We start from the raw sequence: 22976 nt of genomic DNA on the forward strand, positions 1-22976 counted from the left end.
CTATCTGTTTCCAAATTCTGGTTATCCCTGCCTCTAAGTTCCTTCTAACTGCCTCTACTATGACTCTCTGTAATACTACTACTATTAGTCTGTCTGTAGCTAAGCTTGCCCAGTTAGCCACTCTTTATTGAAGGTTTTCTTTGGAATAAAACTCAGATTGACCAATAGCTCTAGCCACTGGGTCCTGTCCTTTGGGTTGTCCTCTTCTAGTCTTCTTAATCTTGAGGCTTTGACAATTTCCACCAACAAAATGCCCAACCAGATATTTGACTAGTATTTTTGATAGGATAGTACATACTACTACTGTTGTGGGGAATTTGCACAGCCACATACAGAACTATGTACAAGAAAATAGGATGTTGGTGATGGGAGGTTGGTCCTTACTCACACCTCAGTCAGAACCCACAATCCCCTGACCGACTAGCTATAGAGTCTCATTAGTTCCCGAACCCCCACACGAAGATACCCAATGATTACACAACCCAGAACATAACACCCTTTCGCTCACTCACTTGTGTAAGTCCACCCCACCACACCAAAACCCACAGACTCTGTGTGTATGTTCAAAAGGTTTATTTTCAAATAACAAGCTCTGTACGTTGTTCTATGAAATTACTACAGCCAGCTCCAACAGCAAAATGCATAAGATTAAAACAGTAAACATTTACAAGTGCATGATAGAAGACAAAAGATCTGTGTGAATTCTGGAAGACCCCTCACCGTAGAACGTAGAAATACTGGTTACATGCATCATAAGCTCTGCAAATCTCTGGTTTGTAGAAGGCAATCTTCCGCCTATTATGAGAAAAATGGTGCGCGTTAGATAGTATAATGCAATTATGCAAGCATTTCGCAGTCATGCCAAAAAGTGTAACATGTTATGGCTAAGCAAATACGGACTAACCGAACTCCATAACAAAATGGCTTGTTTTTTTACCTCTTCACTTGTACGCAACACTCATGTGGCCTCAAAGGCGTCTACTGCACAACAAGCTGCGAGGTACTATGCGCAAAATAGTAGACATGATGAATCTTAAAATGGTTTCCTGGCTTAGGCTAATTTTCCAAAGAGTAGAGTGGGACTAGATGACCCTAGGGACCATAACACTACTAGTGTCTGTCTACTGACTCTACTCTAGTACGCGATTTGGACTAGTGATGAAGTATGTTGTATTAACTTTTTTTTCAATCTTCCGAGTGAAAACTAATAAAAAAGTGAAAGGTGTACAGGCATCTAAAAATGTGTAATGTTTTGTCTAGGTGTACTACCAACCACCAGTGCCGGCGGGGCCAGCGGCGATGGCGATGCCGCCATTCCGGAGGGGGCATGAGAACATGCAGCACCTGCAGGTGCTACAGGGGGGGAGCCAGAAGCAGTGGCGGGTGGTGGTAAGTTATAGTCATTGCTTATTGACATTACTACTAGCTGGAAGGGTGTTCACTTCACTCACTGTACTGTGAGACTTATTAAGTTGTAGTGAACATTATACAACGGTTGAAGAAGACACCCTTTACTTGGCATTAGCAATGCATTAGCAATAGCAATAGCAGCGTGAGTTGAGTAACCAATGGCCTCTTCTATCTGACTCCAACTCAGCTGTGAAAATTTTATGGAGAAGACTCAAAGTCAGATCAGATGACCTTGATGGATGTGTTGAACAAAGAGGGAAAGAAGGGTGGAAGGAGGAAGGACGGGCGAGATGTAATATAACTGGCAGAGAAGGATATGTTGTAAGCATGCATAGGTGGCAGATAAGAATCAGATCAGATGCATGGGTTGTTGAAGGATGGGTGGAAGGTGAAAGAAGATGTCTGCCTGGGTGGGCGACACAGTATGGGTGGATACTAGATAGCAAGAATCATCAGCGATGTTTGGGTCAAACTCAAAGCCAAGGCAAGCAAGGAAGGAGCGGATGCATGGGTGGTTGTTGGTGAAACCAACTAAGGTTTGTTAAGTGATATATAAAAAAGAATGATAGACATTTACTTTTAATGGATGGATGCCTGGATGTACTATTCATCATATACAGCATAGGTGGAGACTGTCACTGGAGAGTCTTACTTTGAAGAGAATGTAAAAGAAACTGAGCCAGAGTAGCAAAGCGGAGGGGAATATTAGTAGTATTTTCAGAATACAGTTGACTCACAGTAGTTTGCAAGCACATCATATATATATATATATATATTATCAAGCGCCTTCCTCCGACTCCGAGAACCACTCCCTACCTATGTTAATTTATTTTCGATTGTGTCAGCCAGCCTGCAAAGGGTGGCCTATCTGTTGGTTACACAACCAATGAAAAGAAAGTACCTTATGCAGTAGCGGTCGGTGGTGGGAGTGCTGGCGGGCGGTGACGTGGGGAGGGGCAGAGTGGGAGGTGGTAAACTATGTATTCGGCCAAATACAGGTAAGTAAACATGAAAATAAATCAAATGAATTTCATTTTGCGCACTGCACCGCTAAATGAGACGCAGTGCACGCAACAAAATTTGTTTTATTTATTTATATGCATTGTTTACTTACCTGTACTTGTCCGTAATCCATAGTTTACTACACCCCACCCTGCCCCTCACCCTCCCGCGTCACCGCCTGGCAGCACTCCCACCACCGACCGCTACTGACCTTATTATGTTGTGTTCCCATATATAATATAAGCAATGATCATTGCATCAGATAAATAATCTGCAGGGTGAAAGTGAAATTGAGCAATTGCCCTCATGTAACAGAGAGAGCATGGCCAGTGCCACCCGTAATACAAAAATATGAGCTTCACCACCTGCAGACAGTAGTAGTAAATACAACTAACGTGAGTCTGCATCATGACTCGTATGTTTCTCTTGGGTGCAAGCTTAGCTGACTGAGCTGGCATGCCAGCTACAGCAAGGTTATATAATTTCGCTAAACTAGAGATAAGAAGAAGAAGACTGGTGTCTACTGGAGTCCATAGTTCTAGTATATTGCCTGAAACTCCCACAAATGTTAAAGTCCGAGGAAGTGGGAGGATAGATACCTACCACAAATGTTATGTACTGTGCTTGCTAGTGATACTGTGCCACTATGTGTTGAATTAATTTTGTGTTACTCTTTTGCTAAGATTATTGTTTACAATATTATTTTTCTTTCTTGATATAGATCCTCCTTCCCAAGAAAAACCCACACGAAAGGAGTTGCCAGCCAGGGCCCGGTGCCCTAAACTGGAGGCCATCTGTGAAGAGTACCGGCGGCTGGTGGCCCAGGCGGAGGAGGAGGCGGCTGCAGTTGCAGCCTCCTCCAATGCCCCGGGCCCCAGCCAGGCCCCGCCTCCAGTGTTACGGTGCCGCGGACAGGCAGCCGCCGTTCTTCGATAACATCTAGCACTGCTGCCCCCCACCTGGATGCAACTGCAGGGCATTTTGCCGCCAGATTCTCCTCCCGATGGCACACTTGGAGGAGCACCTAGAGTAGTGGGTCAAGATCCTCATTGATAAACATCTCAAAGCCCGACGAATTTAGGACCACGTCGAATTGCCCCTTTTTAATTCCTTTTGTTGGTGGGTGGGTTTTGGGCGTTGGGGTTTATGGACATTTTGGACTTTGGGGTTTTGGACAATGGTTGGGGTTAGGGAGAGGGGTGGGTCAGGTCAGAGTGGGATAGTTTATTTTTGTTAGGGTAATAAATTATATTTATACTTAAACATATGATGTTAATGTTTTGTGGGTGGGTTACTGTTTTACGAATTTAGGTCACATGGTTTCCTTGCTGCTGCAGGCCCGCAGCCAGTGTTTGATTTAAAATATCTGCCGATTTTGTAACACACAAACAGATAGATGCGGTACCCCTCACTGAGTCATTTTATTTGTCCTACTAGTACTGTCAGTCTCTCCTCCTAGTCTATTATACCTCCCACCAAACTTATCTTACCTGTGATTGATGATGATTAAGTTCTGCACCGCGATGGCTGCATGGTTTCCCGAGAGAATGGAGAAGATGCCATGGTTGTGGTGGTAGTAGTAGACACTGGCACTAGCATTTGAACAATAAAAAAAGAGACAGTCACTTGCCTGAGAGAGACTGTGGGAGGAGTAGTAGAACGAAGTAAAGTACAGCATGGGTGGGCAAGCAGAAGAAAATCCTTGCCCTACCTTGAAATTGAATTAGTGTTGCTTTCACCACATCTGCCCCAGCAAGTGTGTGATCAATTGTTGGTGTGCATTTAATGTAGTCACATCACACCTCAATATAAATCACACAGCCTGGGGGAAGAGGGTTAGGGATTGATGAATGGATGGCAAGGCGGGTTTGGGGAGATGTTTGACAAAGAAAAACAGTACGCATGGACACAACAAAAGTAAAACACAATCTTGGAAGACGACCATGATCCATTATCCAATAAATCTATAAAGGGAGAAAAAGGAAATGCATGCATGATGATGAAGATAACTTGATGGTTAATGAGTAGTACTTATTAACTACTACTACACAATTAGACAGTACAAGGCAGCAGTATAATTATTAATATGAAAATTGCCTTGTCTGTATGCCCTCAGAGATACCCAAAATACATGCTGTACCGGGCTTACTTTTAAAGGTAGCAAAGAAAATGATGAATGATACTAAAGTTACTGTATTATCCTGGTCCAATTGTGGAGTTGCATCTCGTCATTCATATTGGTCCTCCCTTCCATGGACACTCCGCACATCAATCTTGGGTACCACTGCCTGCCTGATGCGGATTGATAAGGTAAGTGTGAGTTGTTTCTCCCAGTATAGCACAGGGTAAAGGTCGGAAAACAAAAGGGGTATTGAAAAATAACTGAATTAAAAAAAGCATCAATTACGGTGGAGTGCAAGAAGAGAAGACAAGAATCTTGAGAGAACACTTTCAGACTGAGGCGGTTTGGATACATCGTGTCTAATCTACAGCATTAAGCTACAACAACAACAAGACAGGAGCCTGCACAGAACAGGCCCGTGGCACCGGGTCGTGACCCAACCTCCATTTACCTTAAATTTTGACAGAGCCAGACAAAAGGCATATACAGCAACCTAGCTGTTTCCAAATCAAGTGACTAAATCAATGCACCACTGTCAGTCATACCACTACACTCTACTCCACCACTACACGGGCATGTAGCCTAGGTCTGCTATGGTTCTTGTTGAATTGTTGTCTTTACCTTTTATGCCAGTTCATGAAATGCAGTTATTCAATCAATTATCTCCGATACAACTGACTGACTGCGTACAAAGATAGTATGGTCATCATCATGACCGTGTGGTACGTGTTGTCCAACACCAACTCAGTCTGTAGTTACTCCGATTAAGTTTATATTCCATATTAAAAAATTGCAACAGATATTGGCCTGCACCTGCAGTAGAAGGAGTACAATGTGGTTATTAAACAACAAGGAAACATTGACTGTCACTTGAGTCACTTTTACTTTGTAGATAAACTAGTATAGTTCGACTTCATGCACATTCACCCTGAGTCAGCAAGCATCCAATGCAATGCATGCCATCATTCATTAATCATTACCAGTCTTGCTCTTCTCTTTGGCTGTCAGATCAGATGCCTAGCCTTCTGACAGTGATGAGTTTCGGCTTGGAAACAAAACGGAAGATAGCCATAGTCACGTTTCACTTCTTATGGAGGGACTGTTAGAGGCAACATTTATTGTACTATTCTCCATCTCCATCCAATGTCTGGCTTGCTGGAAATGTATTTAGGGCGAGTCAGGAAGATGGAGCAGGACAGTTATGCACAGACGTGCAACTCCACCAGGGAAATAAAAAGAGGAGACGGTGGTGATGGGTTTGTTGTGATTAGATTTGACCAGAAAGACAGATACACACACAAATAAAGCAAGGAAGAAAGTAACAATTTGAAAGCCTAGTTGTCAGGGAAGAGGAGCTCGTCCTCAAACTCTGGTGGTTCGGACAGAAGTTGCTCATGTAACCCCCTACTTATGTCATCGAAGTCGCTCTCCTCTTCCTGCTGTGATTCACGTATTTTGTACTCCGGTGGTATAAAGTGCTGATTCATTTGATCATGGTTAACCTCTCCACGCTTTTGGGCGAGAGACTGGTCCTTTTCACAGTTACAATGGCACCAGCAGCACTGAAAACATGCTCAGAGGAGACACTTGCAACAGGGCAAGCCAGATACTTTATCGCCAGCCTTCTGAGCACTGGCCATTGGCTTCTTTTCCCATACCAATACTCCAATGGGCTTTGGTCCATGAAGACCTCTGTTGTGTCATCCAGATAGACCTGGACCATCCGCTCAATGTTCAGGGGTGCTCCGATTTGCTTTGCATCTTTTGCCTTTGCATCAGCAATGGACGTGCAAAACCCTTTCCGTAGAAACCAATCAATTGAGGGTTTTTCTGATGTGGTTGATGATCCTGTTGGTGCTGTTGATGTTATTTCTGGTAGTGTTGGTGGCTGCTGGGAGGAAAACTCACTGCTCTCAGGCTCTGAAGTAGAACTTGACTATGGGTGCCCTGTAGTACTTGTTCTGGCCTGGGGTGGAGGGCCTCTAATTAAGAGCCGTTCGTTTTCGAAGTCAGTGGCTTCCTCAGCTATCAAAGTTTTGTACTTGGCAACATCCACTTCTGAAAAAGGAATTACTGCATTACTGTTCAGAAATAATTTGTACAGTGGATCCAAAATTGAGGCAGTAATGTAATGTCGATTTGACACAATGTTATTTTGAATCCTTGTATTTTCAGATAAGCGAACGGCTAAGGTGTCCACCAAATAATATGCGTCTACTTTGTCATCCACACCTGCGTACGTTTCAGGCACCTCCTTCAGCTCTTGCTCCAGCATGCACAACAATGGGATAGCTTGCCCCATAGTACAGTACTCCCTGCTGACTTCACGTGTGAAGACCTCAAAACGAAGTAGCATCTCTGTCAGGCATTTAACGAGGTCCCATTGGGCCATCTCAACGTTCATGCCTTTCACAGTAGGATCCCCTGACCTTTTCATGAAATAAGCATTGAGTGGTATGTACTGCTCAAACAGACGATCAAGCATGTAATAAGTTGAGTTCCAACGTGTTGGCACCTCCTGGATGTGTGCTTTGACTGGCATTTTATGCTCATGTTGAATGACCCTCAGCTGATTCTGGGCTTTAAAAGAATGGTTGAAATGTGTGCATATTCTTCTGCAGGTGGTCAGTAAGTTGCTGACTTTGCTTTCATTTTTCAGAAAGTCTTCAACAACAATGTTAATGCAGTGTGCCAAACACGGGACCCTGAAATAGCTACCATCTTTCATGGCCCTAACTACATTACTGCCATTGTCTGTGGCAACAAAACCAATGTTAAGCCCTCTTGGTCGCAGCCACTCAAAGACCTTGCTGTTAAACTCATCCAAAATGTTTGCAGCAGTATGAGATTTCTCCATAGCAAACATGGCTACAGTTGCATGTTTGCGAGTGTCATTACAAATGTCAGCAGTGTCAACACCTGCAGATATCTTATCTCTAACACCCGAAAAAGAGATCCAGTGTGCAGTGATGTACATGTAATCCGTGGCTTGGCAACTGGTCCACATGTCTGTTGTCAGGTGGATACTCTGAACAGCACTCTGTTTTAAGGCTTTTCCAAGCAATTCCGCACGTCGTGATAGAGTGCTGGAACAGCAACTCTGGCAAAATAGTAGCGACTGGGAACCTTCCATTTTGGGTAGATGGTTGTCACAAATTCCAGAAAACCCACCCCTTCAAGAAAAGAAAAAAAGAGATGGTCCAGTGCTAACATTTTAGCCAGCTTCGCATTGCACAAACGTGCTATTGGTTGGTTGCGTTCGTACTGCCCCTCCGGCCTAGTAAACATGCTAAGAATGGTAGGCTGCGTGGTATTTCTTTCTGTTATGCTCAACGTCGCACTTTTTTTCAATGCAGTACTGCTTGGTGTCTCAGGCTGACTCTTACTCTTGTGCCACTGAGATGTTGCTAAGGATGTGGGCAGTACCACTGCAGTGCTGGGGACAGGGCTACTTTGTGTACCACTACCACAGAGAATGTCTCCCTCTTCTTCTTCTTCCTGTTCCAACGTGAGCGGACCTTCTACTCGTTTATCCCCACCAACAGCAATGGTTCCAGTTTTTATGCGATGAAGGTGGACCTCCCAGTTGATTGCATGGTGTTTTTTCAGATGGGTCATTTGGCCTCTGGTACTATAGTTGTGTTGCATGTAAATTTACTATGGAAACAAAGTCCTTTTCCCATGAAAATGTAAATGTTACTTTACGGGAGTTTTCTAACTGTTCAACATCTAATGTTATATACTGTATCCGGTGTCCATGTGGCTTGATCTATATTGGGCAAACTACCCAGCCAGTGAAGGTCCGAATTTGTCAACATCGGAGTAGGATACGGTGTTTAACAGACAATGCTCCATTGGTAGAGCATTATAAAGAGAAAGCACATTCACCAGATGACATCAAATGGCAGTTGATTGAAAAAGCGAAATTACCTACCAGAGGAGGTGACATCTCTTTATTACTGCAAACACTAGAGTGTAAATGGATTGACAAATGTCAATCGACAAGTAGAGGTTTGAATAGTCTAGAGGAATGGCGAAGATTCATCAGCCTTCATTGAAAAAAGTATTTTTTTGAGTAGGGCTCTGCTCAATTGAATATTTTCCTTCCCTTTAATGGGAGATACTGTGGTCAACAATGATACTCAATATAATGTTTGTACCTCGATCTGTTACGATATATTCCTTGACATTGGGTCTGTACTGAAAAGGTTTTAACTTTCCTTTTTGTTTTATGTCTTTTGTATGTTGTAAGTTCCCTATTAATTAGGGATAAATAAATAAATAAGTTAGCACATGTGTAACATAGTATAATTGAAATGGTTGTTAAATTGTAAAAAACACTGAACATGATGTTGAAAAATCTTTTATAATGAGAGATTACCTTATCAGGGTTGTCACATGTGTTTATTTATGTAAAATTTAATAACAGTAATTTATATTGTGCTATTCAAAGATTGCCGCGACTGAATCCTTGTTGTCTCGAGTATGTGTGGACATTGGTTTCTACCTTACATTCGGTATCGCTATCCGTGGAATTAAGAATGGGGGGACTCTCTCTGATGTCCTTCATCCTTGTTTTCCATATTTTCCTTAAACCTAATTGAAATGAGTATTATGGAGCCCCGATTTGAGACCGTGGCCAATACTTTTAGAACACACTGCTTTCGGGTGCATCTTAATAATTCCCCTGCAAAATCTCCTTACAATGAGACATTATTCATAGTAAGGTTGCCACTTGCCCTGTTTATGAAAAAATTCAGTTACAGTAATGTATATCGCGTTAATTAAAGATGGCCGCGAATGAATCCTCAGTGCCTCCTCTTTTGTGCATGCGCGGACTATTGGTTTCTATTTCTACCAAGTCCGAGTGACGTTCGGTATTGCAGCTCGTGGAATAGAATAAGCGGGAATCCTCCTGACGCTTAATTCGTCATGTTTGTCCGCAATCCCGGATACTATAACCAAAGTGAGTAATATGAAGCCCTGTTCTGAGACCATAAATAGTATTCGTAGAACACACTGCTGTCGGGCATTCTTAATAATTCCCCTGTCTTTTTCAGCTAAAAATAATTATGCTGCCATTGCAAAACACGGACAAGTGAAAGAGAACGACTACGTATGTGAGTGTTGCCCACTAGTTTTGGTGTGCTTTATTCCTATCGTTACATTCTACTATCAGCTTGAGTAGTTATACAATCTATGTCTTGTGGTAAATATAAAACGGTGTGAGGCAAGTCACGTTGGTACACGGTCATGAATAAGAAAGTGGTAATCGGTTTAATTTAATAACTAAAGGACCGTATGAGACAATTCTGTGGGTTCTGAAGTACTTTTCACCACTTGCCTTATCAAAAGTTTTGCTGATTTGGCGCCATGTGAATTGTCACTTTATAACGTTCAAACTATATATTGGGCACACTGTGATTAATTCCTATTGTGTCATAGATTGAAGTATAATTTGATTAAAAAAGTCCTCAGACAATATCGATTTACATTAAAAAGGCTGTCTATATTATCTCTTTTAATTAGGCTTGGTTGAATTGATTAAGTCCCTTCCATACCCTGTTTCAATCAGTGGGTTCAGCATAGAAAACTGTGGAGATACGAGACTACCATTAGGTAAGCGAACGAGTAACCTACATTCGTATATTTATAACGGATGCTCTTAATTAACTACCGGCACTTATAATTCCCTCATTTTTAAGTCCCCAGATAATTGTCCTGAAGAGACCCCTTATCCAATGTGGGTTGAAACGTCGTCGACATAGACCAAGAGAGAGCAAGAAAGATTCATGTTATTGTTGAATGCCTCTCATTGTTTTTAAGACCTTTCTTTGAATCTTTATTCACACAATCTTCACTTTAAAGGCTATGATCACCTCACTGGGTTCACTTTTTCACTTTCTTGAACTGTGCTTGTAGTTTCACAAAATCTGTGATTAAATTGCTTTTGTGATTAAATTGTTATTCATGCAATAAATCATATTTACTTCGGCTGAAGTAAATATTTTTCCAGGTTACTTAAGAATTATTTCAATTGAATTGAAACAATTTTCTCCTTGTTTTTTATTTCTGTTTTTTTGATTTAATCAGTTACGAGTAAATAATTTGTACTCTCTATTGAGAAATGTGTCAATTGAAATAAGTTCCTTGTGGACATTGTTATTACTTATTGCAAAATACCCAGTTCACAAGGACATATGGGTTGCTCTTGTGTTTTTGAATATATAATATATAATATAAATGGAGCATATAGCAATGTTCTCCTCCTTTTCGCTAACCGTAAAGAGGTCCCACACTGGAGAGCTTAACTTTTGTCTCCTGCTGGAGGTGCCACTTCCAATGACGGATGAACTGGAGGGTTTGCGTTGAATTTGACTCTGTGCAGAACCACTACCTACTTCTGCTGAGGTGGTGCTTGTGCGGATGTAGGACGCTGCCGGCCCTTTGCTAATGTAAATATGGAAGCTGGAGGTCTTATTGGTGTTACCTGTGTTGGAGGTATGCATGCTACATCCCTCTCAGCCATTTTGGATAGGGTAATAATGTTGGTCTCCATCTCCTCTGGGCCAGGAGTGATGTTCGTGATGACTGGCTCATCATCATAAGCATCCTGCTGTTCTACATCAACCTCCATAAGTATGAGGCTTTCTGGAACCTTCCTTTTCCCTAGCCTGGTCTTGGGACGTGTCTCCCTCTCAGACTCAGTTTGTGGCTTCCAAGTGGCATCTAGATCATCAGAAGGGGGAATTGGCGAAGAACTTGATGGACTAACCCTCCTTTTCCTTGCTGGGGATTTGGAAGACAATGGAACTTCTGAATGAGTGGCTTCCTCTTCTTTCTCTACATGAGGCTCAATTTCCTGAACTGCCCCTACTTCGGGAGGAACAACAACTACTATTGCGGGCGGTGGTTGCGGCTGTTGTCGTTGACCACTTATCTGCTGTGTTCCCTCCTGCGTTGATTGTGTACTACTTTGAGATAGCGATAAGTTTAGGTCAGACTCAGCATCACTGCTTTCCAACATTAGGCTGGCTACCTCTTCCACACGCATCTGCTTGGGCCTGGGTTGGTGGGTTGGGCCCACTGATGCGGAGGTGCTGCCCCCAGCTTGGCCCCGGACACCGCTGCTGGAGGCGTCATTTTTGGTGTCCCAAAAAAGGTTTTGGGAGGCACACCAGACTTAAGTGACACTTCCTTCTTCTTCTGTTCCTTCTTTTCAATGGTGCACTCAGTTGCACAAGTTGCAGAGATGGCTGGTCAGGTCACTCACACGTCACGTCACGTCGTGTACAGCAGCAGGGTGTCTGTCTGGCACCACAACGGGCGATGATGACACACCTCCTCCTCAGTCTTTTGTGCACCTAAAAGCAAAGAAGCCAGAAGAACCTCAGTCAAAAGATAGTACAATCAAACTAATATAATCTATAACTTCTTAGTGTGTGGTGGGTGGTCACAATTATTACATTTTAGTAAGTCAGTGAACAACAACAGTGTAGCCATTTATGAGACTTTGACAACAAGGCCAGGGCTCCTGGTGTACTGTACTGTGTACACTCAGGAAGAATAAGAATAGCAAAGAATAAAAACATAAATGTAGTGGAGCCTGTTTGCTCTAAATTTGTGCATCACTTGAGATGGATGCAGCATCAGGGAGCAACAACAACGAACACATATACAACAAAAAGGCATTTATTTAACACACCCAAAAAGTGAAATATATCCCAGGAGAAAAGTAAAACCCACATTTTGCAATTCAATCCAAAACCATCCATGCCATACATGATGTTAAAATTCAACAGACAACACAAAAACAGTTGTTTAACTTTCATGCACCCATGATGATTGATGAGTAGTACCCCTGGGCCTACTGGCAGACTAGGCCACAAGCTTGGAAGCCTATGGCAAAAGCACAGTGGCTGGTCCCACAAAATGGCAGCCACCACATGGCCAGGCCACTCACAAAAACAAGAAAAGGAATACAAGACAGACAATGCAGGCCTATGGAAAAAGCACAATGCCTGGCTTCACAAAATGGCCGACACCCACATGGTCAGGCCACCTTCCACAATAACAAGAAAGTGAATACAAAGGACAGGAACAGGAAGTTGGAGTCTCTGTGGAACTTACTTCCTCTTTTAAAAAATTGTAAAAAAAAGTGACTCCATGCTCAGAGCTACAGCCAAATGACAACCTGAGGAGTTTTTTTTTTGCAAAATGCACAAAATCGTAATTTTCTAGAAGGTTTTATGTTGCTCGCGAGATATTGTTTGCCAGATTGCAAATTCTGCATGTTCGGCATTCCGAACTGTACAAAAAGTCATTATCGCGTGCGCGAACACGCATATTGAGCGCGCAAAGAAGACAAAAACTGTAAGTCCACATTGTCGGGCTGTGCAGAGTTGCCAAAAGTACGCGAGCTGAACTCCTAGGGTTACCTACTGGCTGAAAAGCCCTATTTAAGTAACACACACCCAAAAACTGAAATTCCACTACAAAAACCACATTTTGCAATTCAATCCAATGCCATCCATAGTGTTAACATTCAACAGACAACACAAACAGTTTTTATGCACCCATGATTTGATGATGACTACCTCTGGGCCTACTGGCAGACTAGGCCACAAGCTTGGAACTGAATGGCAAAAGCAAGCACACTGCCTGGCTGGCTACACAAAATGGCTGCTAGCCACCCACAACAAAAAGAAATGGAAGACAGATAATGCAAGCCTATGCCAAAAGCACACTGCCTGTCTTCACAAAATGGCCGCCACCCACATGGCCAGGACACAACAACAACAAGCATAAGCCAAGGGGAACAAAGAAAAGACATGCGGACCTATATGGAAAAAGAAGCACACTACTAAAATACCACCACAAAATGGCCTCAAGCCACATGGTCACTCACAGTCACAACACGGCCATGGAAAACAATGAACTGAAGCAGGCCTATATATGACCAGACAAAGGAGGCCTGCTAAACAACACAGCCTTAATACAAAAATGCAAAAACGAAAATCAACAGGGCTACGAAAGGATTGGAAAGTTACACATCAAGCACACACACACATCCAACAAAGGTATTTAACACACACACCCAAACAGTGAAATACACCACAACCACATTTAGCAATTCAATCCTATGCTATCCATGCCCTACATGATGTTTAAATTCAACAGACACCACAGAAACATGGACCCATGGGTACCTCTGGGCCTACTGGCTGAAATTTCAAAGAAAAACAACTAGGCCCCTATTGAAAGTACAGGTCACCCACAACAATAATTTTTAAAAACAATGAAAATCCCAGAAAAATGTAGGTACAAACAAGCCCCAATCAAACAAACATGTACACCAATTTTCTAACTTACTTGTAAAATTAAATCTCAAATCCAAAAGTCCTCAAATAAATCCAATCCAATGATATGATGCAGCAGACAGACACAAAAAGGGATCCTTCCATCTCCAAATCCAAATGAAAGTGAACAGCACATGGACAAAGCACTGGGAGGAGCCTGCTGGACAGGAACAGGAAGTTGGAGACTCAGGGGCAAATCCTTCCTCTTGTAAAAAAGAGTAAAAAAAAAAAGGACTCCTTGCACAAAAGACTACAGCCAAATCACAATCTGAAGAGTTTTCCTGAGCAAAATGATCATTTTCGAGAAGGTTTTATGATGCTCGAGAGATATTCTTTGCCAGATTGTAGTTTTTGCGCGTTCGGGATTGCGATCTTACCAAGACTGCCCCCGGAAGTCAGCTCGTGCGTCCGAATGACGAGTTCGCGTTCGCACACTCTCGCGGAATCGGGCGGCCATATTACAAACCTCGTGGCGCACGCGAACTGATAGAAAATCGAGTCGGCGAACACAGAATCACAGTAAAACGTTACCGTGCGCGCACGAACGCATATCGAGCTCGCGAGGAAGAAAAACAACTATGCTACGCTGTAGATTGAGTAGTATTCGGCAACTTCGCGCTCTACGCGAAGTTACCGAAACTTCGCAAACTCCACCACCCAGACTTAATACTATTATGGCAATTGTTGACCGTCTATCGAAAATGGCCCATTTTGTTGCTTGTACAGGATTACCAACTGCAGCAGAAGGGGTTACTCATTTGTTACAACAAGTATTATGACTACATGGATTACCAAAAACTATTGTTTCTGACCGTGACACACAATTCACCTCCCGCTTTTGGAAAGCTTGGTGTGCTGAACTAAAGATTAAAAGTCATACATCTATCATCCTGAAAGCGACAGTCAGACTGAAAAGTTAATCAAGTGATTAAACAATATTTACGCAGTTATTTAGCAAACACATCTGATTCAGGGTGAACCTTCTTTGGGAAGCTGAATTTGCTTACAACAATGTACAACATTCCACCACTCATATGTTCCCATTTTATGCAAGTTATGGTCAGCATCCTCATTGTTTACCTCTACTTCATCCATTACCTAGTGACAAGGTCCCTGCAGTAACAATGAATCTACAAAAACTGTCCACTATGGCATTGAGACTTCGTCGTAATGTTATACGAGCCAAAGTAATATATAAAAAATGTGCGGATAAAAAACGACAACCAGGACCTTTGTATTGTCCATCGAGTGTGGTTGTCTACAAAAAACTTCCAATTCAAGCATCACCAGCAATTTGAACCACAATATATTGGACTATTTTCTATTTTAAAACAAATTAATCCTGTCACCTTTAAATTGGATTTACCAAGAAACAATGAAAGTTCATCCAGTATTTCACACCTCCTTGCTAAAACCAGGACGCAGGATGCACCTCTTTGGAATCAATAACTCACTTCGGCAGAGCCCAACAGGGCTCAGGTGGGTTCAGTTGTAGGTTCAAGCAGGCCCAGTGCAGCAGGTCATTTGTGGAGTTGCAAGGAGGCCTCTGGGGCTTGTTATGTCCCTGTAGCTATGAACAGGAAGTATGGGATATTAATTTGTATTGATTAGCCAATGTTGATTCCAATAATGAAATGTTTCTTTATGCATGGCGCATCAAATCATTACAACATGGCTGCCACAGTTGATATGGTTGTATACACTTTTCATAGGTGAAGTCCTTTCTCTATTTTGTGTAAGGAAGTAGATAAAATCACGAGTGATAGATTTGGGTACTAGCAGCGTGAGCAAGGCGGAAGCTGAAACACGTAGTTTTCTTGCCATTAAATAACTTTATTCAGCATGCTGGAGTGTTACAGAGTGTTTTCTGTGAATAAGGGAAGGATTTTGAAACTGAAATTTGGGGCCTCCGGTTGCCCGAACTTGGACTGCCCACGTGACAGTCTTGTAGAAAATCCAACCGGGACTGGTGTGGCGATACTAATTTTGGAATTGAGAATGATCCCCTAATTGATGGCGACCTTGTGGTGGAGGACGTGGTTGTGGCACAATCTGAAACATAATTTGTATGTGCATGGAGAGCAAGAGCGCATAATCAAAACCAGAGGATTGCAATCAAGAAACCCTGGGCAGGGAAGCACTAGGAGCAGTTAGACCAAGGTGATTCTACCACTCGGGCTGTGTTGGGATCGCAGACGACGTCGGAGGATGCGGTGTGCGTTCCTTTGAACAGCGGTTATTGGGGTTTTGTTCTGGGTCTTGCACCCTCCTAGTGTGTTACCTGTGCATCAGAGGGGCTGGGAGCTGGTTATAATAAGAGACACAGCAGTCTTCGATACCGGCACCTGCATGCTATAAACAAATTAAAAACTGAAAAATGGCGGCAGCTCTAGAAGCAAAAAGAAAAGAAACTGCAGATAAATTATTTTTCACGCAGATGGGAGCCAGTGGAAGTTCAACAACCCCCTTGCCTAGTATTACAGATGAAATAAAGATTCAAACCCTGTACAACCAACTGGAGAAATTGCACAAAAAATTACTTTATAAATGGTGGGAAGCGGAATCGCTCCAACGATATATTGATGTTGGGAGAGTGCCTCGTGGTCTCCGGATATTTACCATACCCACGTATGAAGATCCGGACCCCGAAATGCTGGATGAATGGTCCAACAATTAGGCTGCATGTTCCCTCACTATGATGCGTATCCTTGTGAAGTATGCTTTAAAGGACAGATGTAAGCTCCTTGCAGAAATTGATGTGATTCTGAATGAGTTAAGACAATTGGTACCAAAGAAACATTGGAACAGTACATGAAAAATGTAACAACACGTATGGGCAATTTTGAAGAAGAAATCACGGCGAAAAAAACAACGCAAGTTTCTAAGGGACTGTAAAGATTATCAAGCTGGGTGTACCTTGACATTCCACAGAAAATAGGATCATTTGTTTGACAACAAACAAGAGAGTGGGGTGGAGGTAATGACAAGGCCTACAGTTGTGAGCGAAATAAGTGAGAGCGATATTTCAGATGGTAGCCTATCGGATGCATCAGTAACTGCATTAAATCAGATCAACAATGATCCCTCAAAGAAGAAAAGTAATCTTTTATGGCAATGCCAGATGATGAATCAAGGAGTGACAGAATTTTATCAAGAACGGGGTGCGCAAAGGGGCAGAGAACGAGTAGGCAGAGGAAAAACCAGAGGAACAAGCAGGCCAAAAAGAGGTGCAAAAAGCAACAACAAATTGCCCGTGGGAATGGAAACAAGGGGCAGGAAAGTAAAAGCATGACTGTTGTCAATCTATCCCAGCGGACTCTTTCTTCAGAAGAAATGGAGGTCCTCTCATTAGGTTTGTTGTTTTGTCCTTCCATGAATATGAACTTAACACAAACTAGAATTGATTTATTTGATTTTTCGAGATAATTGAAATTAAAAAAATGGTTTGAAACACAACATATGAAACGGGCGATGGGTGCTGTACCCGAGCCATTCAGCAAACTCAATATTGATGAAATTGAGGTACTTCACACATTGTCTACATTAGAGGGGAATGATGGGTCTGAAGGTAATCTGTTTTCAAAATTGTATAATTATGATGTTGATATGTGCAGGAATCTGGGGAGCAATTTTAAACCTAAATCCATATTCTTACCTAATGTCCAATGCGAAGCAATTGAAGTATTTGAAAAGGGTGTTCCGAAAGATTTGAAAAAAATTCGATATGAAAAGAAATTCCCTACTGACAAGTAAAACCTTAATGCTGAGCAAATACATGCTATAGAAAATCTGAAAGCGGATAATTTCCTCGTGATCCGCCAGTCAAACAAAGGTGGGAATGTGGTGGTTCTGGACAAGCGAAGCTATGTAGCGTAAGGGCTTAGACAATTGAGTGATGTTAACTGTTATTGTGCTTCTAGTGTAAATGAGATATCTAGATCTAATACAAGATTTGGGGAATTATTGGTGGAATGAACGGGGATTGTTAGAATGGGAAGAATACAACGATCTCAAATGTGGGCATCCTAAAATCCCCATACTCTACCTACTACCCAAACTGCACAAGGATGCCCTGAATCCACCGGGAGACCAATTGTCTCCTCCATGGGCTCATTGCTTGAGAATAGTACTAGGTTTATTGACCACTACCTTAGACCGTTTGTGGCAGCTCTTCCTGCATATCTCAGAGATACCACTCATTTTCTCACAGTCATTGATGGCATACACTGGGAAGATAATTATACTCTTGTTCCCCTTAATGTATGTAGCCTATATACAAGTATTCAACATGAATTGGGCTTACAAGCCATTAGACATTTTTTTAGGACACTTTCGATCTCCTTGTTCCAACACTCTAAAATGATTTTGGATATGATTCAATTTAGTTTAACACATCATTTATTTAATTATTGATGATTCCATCTACAGGTAGTCACATGGCATGGCTATGGGCACCTGCTTTGCCCCCAGTTACGTGAATTTATTCATGGTCTGGTGGGAGCAGCATGTGGCCGTGCACATAGTGGAATTTGAAACCAATGTAGTCCTGTGACTGCGTTTTATTGATGATATTTCTTTCATTTGGAGTCGGGATGTAGACTCAGCCAGATGTTTTGTCAACAAACTTAATGTGAACACTTTGAATTTAACCTCCACTGAACACATTAGTAAAAGCTCCATTGAATTCTTAGATGTTAAACTAGATATGAGGGGTGAGGTATTAGAAACAAAACTGTTCCGAAAACAAAAGTCAGGAAACAGTATTTTAAGTGCCAATAGTGCACATCCCTGGAATCTCATTTACAGTATCCCCCATGGGGAATTGCTGCGTGCGAAACGCAGTTGCAGTACCGAAGCAGTATACAGAAGTTAAAGAGAAATCATGTGCAAACTCTTCAATGAGCGGGGTTATAGTAAGAAGACCATCTCAGAAGCTAGTAGCAGAGTAGATAAGGTCACTGGAAATGAACTATTAAACCCTGTAAGACAAGCGGGGGAAACAGACACTATGAGATTTATAACAACCTTTTCTGGACAGGCACATGGAGTTTGCGGAATATTTAATAAACACTGGCATGTGTTATTGACTGATGATAATTTAAAGAGAAATCTCAATATTAATCCACAAATCACCTTCAGGAAGGGTCGCTCATTACGTGACAATTTGAGCCATAGTCATGTTCTAGGGGCTGAAAAAGTGATTGATAGGGGCCGGCCTGGCTTCAGATGTTGTAGAAACTGCAAAGCTTGCAGTAATAGCAGTGACTATGTTAAATTTTGTATACCAAACTCCAGATGAGAGTTCCTAATAAAGAAACCTCTGACTTGCAATACGATGTACTACATATATGCACTGATCTGTCCCTGTAATAAACTGTATATAGGGAGTACAATACATCGTGCCAAAAAGAGAGTGCTGGAGCATATACGTGCCATAAGACATAACAGCAGACAGTGTCCGGTGGCACGTCATTTTTATGACCACCATTTGGGACGCGCAGCGTAGGAGAAGGCAGGCGGGAGTATCGGCGACTGCTCCAGAGGGCTGTGGACTACAGGATCCAGGAGGTTGAGGTTGAGGGGCAGCATCATCACCTGTGGCCCCTCCCTCCCGCACCGGACATTAAAAACACCTTGCGCCTCCCGCTTCGCGGGACGCGCAGCGTAGGATAAGGCAGGGGGGAGTATCGGCGACTGCTCCAGAGGGCTGTGGACTACAGGAGGTTGAGGTTGAGAGCCAGCATCATCACCTGTGGCCCCTCCCTCCCGCACCGGACATTAAAAGCACCGTGCGCCTCCCGCTTCACAGGACGCGCAGCGTAGGAGAAGGCAGGCGGGAGTATCGGCGACTGCTCCAGAGGGCTGTGGACTACAGGATCCAGGAGGTTGAGGTTGAGGGGCAGCATCATCACCTGTGGCCCCTCCCTTCCGCACTGGACATTAAAAGCACCTCGCGCCTCCCAGTTCGCGGGACGTGCAGCGTAGGAGAAGGCAGGCAGGAGTATCGGCGACTGCTCCAGAGGGCTGTGGACTACAGGATCCAGGAGGTTGAGGTTGAGGGGCAGCATCATCACCTGTGGCCCCTCCTTCCTGCACCGGACATTAAAAGCACCTCGCGCCTCCCGCTTCGCGGGACGCGCGCGGGCGGCATCGGGATAGGCCCGGGCAAAGGGCGGGCCGTCTCTGGCCGCCAGGGGCCGGAGGTGGCCAGGCCAGGCCTATCCTCTTTCCCGTACAGCTTAAGGACCAGGAATGGGTAAGCAGAAACTACTTGTTACACAGGACCAGGGGGGAGCCAAAGCTAAAGTCCCTAGAAAGTCGGGCACTATTATATCATATTTAACCTCAGCTGTGGGGTTATTAACCTCAGAAATTGCGCAGGCTGAGAGGGAACTTGGACTTGACCTTATCGAAGACCAGCAAACTGGCCCTGTGCAGCCTCCAGGGAAAAACCCCGTCCCACTAGAGCCGGTTGTTGTCATTGGCCCCCCAGCTCAGGCATTGGAACATCTCGGTGCTGCTGGAGAAGTTCCGGCCACCGCTCTACCTACGATTACTCCTCAATCTACCCTCCTTCAAAGGGCACAAAGAGAGCGAGTAAAAAGCAAAATAAGCGGGACCCTACATCTAACTGTACTCTATTGGACCCTAGCCCTGTGACTATGGACTCTCTCTACTCCTCTATTCGGGATAGGGTGGAGAATATTTTTTCTAGTCGGTTTGAGGAGATTCTTACCAGTATGGCAAAAGATATTGTTGACACTCTGAATTTGTGTGTTGTTAGCCTTCTAGAGAAATGTGCCAAGATTGATTCTACCCTTTCAGCTATAAATAAGGCCCGCACTTCCCCGCAAAATAGTACCTCACCTAGATTGGCTCACCCACCAATAGACGGCCCAATTAGTAGCTCAGTGGGGGGCCGTCCTGGGATTTTGACTCCAGTTGAGCCCCCGAAGTTGAGCACCAAAATAACAACTTTAGAAGCAATGGCCTCGGAGGGGCATTTGAATAGGCAGACTAGGCCTTTAGTCGATCTTAGGACTCAGGATAAACCTGCTAGCAGCCTTACCTCATGTAATACATCAACCAAATCCTGTATAAACCTCCCTCCTGAAGCTGACCCGTTGGTGGTTATACTGGTCAAAGTACCGCCATTAGCACACGGTAAGGTTGAATCAACCGAAGCACTATTGTCAGTCACCAGGAAATGGCGCGATCAGAATTGTACGGGCTATGCCAACATCTCACGCCATATCCTAATAGCTAGGTGGGTTGGATGGATCGGAGGTACCCAGAAAAAACTTAAAGGGGACTGTGTAGTGGTTAATTTTTAATAATCCCCATGTAGCAACACATATGTTATGGGATGCCTCAGATATGGATGGGGAGGTTGGTAACATTACGGCTGCCCCTTTAAGTTTTTTTTACCCACCGCCCTCTAGAATTTTAGTTCCCAAGGTGGTTATTGCCCCACACCACGTCCAGAGACTACTCTGGTTCCTGTGCCCTGCGCCGTTTTTAGCGAAGAGGCTGCGCCCTGGAGTTTCCCTAAAGCTTCATCTCAGGTTAATCCCAGAACTAACAGGAGAGACAGGTCTTCAGTTGTTATTGCCACATCCAACAGGTTTCTACCCCTGTCCCAGCTTGATGTAAATGACTGACTAGATCTTCCAGTCCCTAAACCCAGTAGTATTGGAAAGGAAACTGTTAATACAGTGGACCCTGGAGTTCTTATTAGGCTCATGAGCTGGAATATAGCTGGGCTACGATCTAAACAAAAAGATGTAAACTGGTTAAAGTTTGTGGCAGGTTTTGATATCATTGCTTTACAGGAGACCTGGGCCACGGACAACAACTTGTGGATTGATGGATTTAGTTCTTATTTTCAGCCTGCCCTACCATCTGTAGCCGGCAGAGCAAAGGGAGGGCTGTTGTTCCTTTTTTCTATAAAACTTAAGGCCAAGATATCTCAGATAGACACTGCCTCCCAAAATTGTCAAATTGTGGAATTCATTACTGAGTCCCAATCCAAAATACTGTTTATAAATTTTTATAATGCGTGGGACTGTGTACCTGAGAATGAGCACCTTAGCTTTTTAGCAAATTTTTTAGAATTGTATAATACTTTTGTACAAATTATTTTTATGGGTGATTTTAATATTCATCTTTGTGATTTTAATTGTAAGATTGCTGATCCTTTTGGCCCTCCCCACTCTACCCCCCCACACTTTGAACATTCTACTAAGGGTGAGGCCCTCGATGAACTCCTTCTATTGGCGGATCTCTTTGAGCCATGTTTTCTTTCTAAGGGGGAATGGGTAGCGACGTTTGAAGCAAGGGATAGTGAATCAATCATCGATTATATTTTCCTATCCCCTGCCCTCTTAAGGCGCGTTCACAGGTATAATGTTTTTCGTTCACCATTCAGCGATCACAATCCTGTGATCCTAGAACTAGATAAGGCTTTTTGCCTTAAGGAGGCCCCATTGGCCACAGCTCCTCCTGTTACCTTGGCCACTAGTGAACAAGGAAGGAAAGTAAAGTGGGCTAAAGTAGTTCCGGAGGACTTTATGGAGAGCCTAATTGCGAAAACAAGTGATGGGTTCAGGAAGTGTATGGACCCCTCTAAATCGGGCGGAGAGATAATAGTTGCTTTTGATTCAATCTGTAAGCAGGTTTCATCAGCCCGAGCCACCCATAGCAAACCACGTTGTCAACAGGGAAATAAGTGGTTTGATGCTAGTTGTTCCAGGGCTCATCAAAAATTATTAACTGCCTTAAAAAAGCTACCCCGTGATAAGACCTTAATAGCTACCCTTAGGAAAGATTATAAATTCATTATCCAGTGCCGGAAAAACGAACTTAAGAAGGAGGCTTGGGATGCCTTAACCTCGGTTGAGGTTCTTAAGGATAGCGCCAAATTTTGGAGTATAGTTAATAGCACATTTTTAACAGGGAATGATAATGCCCTACTTGACATTAACATTCCAGAGGGGGAGTGGCTGAGTCATTTTGAAGGAATTTATGCGAATAATTTGATCCCTGACCCTTGTAAGGTCCCTGAAACCTTCCTCCCCCTCAAC

Source organism: Triturus cristatus, chromosome 6, assembly GCF_964204655.1.
Source record: "Triturus cristatus chromosome 6, aTriCri1.1, whole genome shotgun sequence".
Lineage (NCBI taxonomy): Eukaryota > Metazoa > Chordata > Amphibia > Caudata > Salamandridae > Triturus > Triturus cristatus.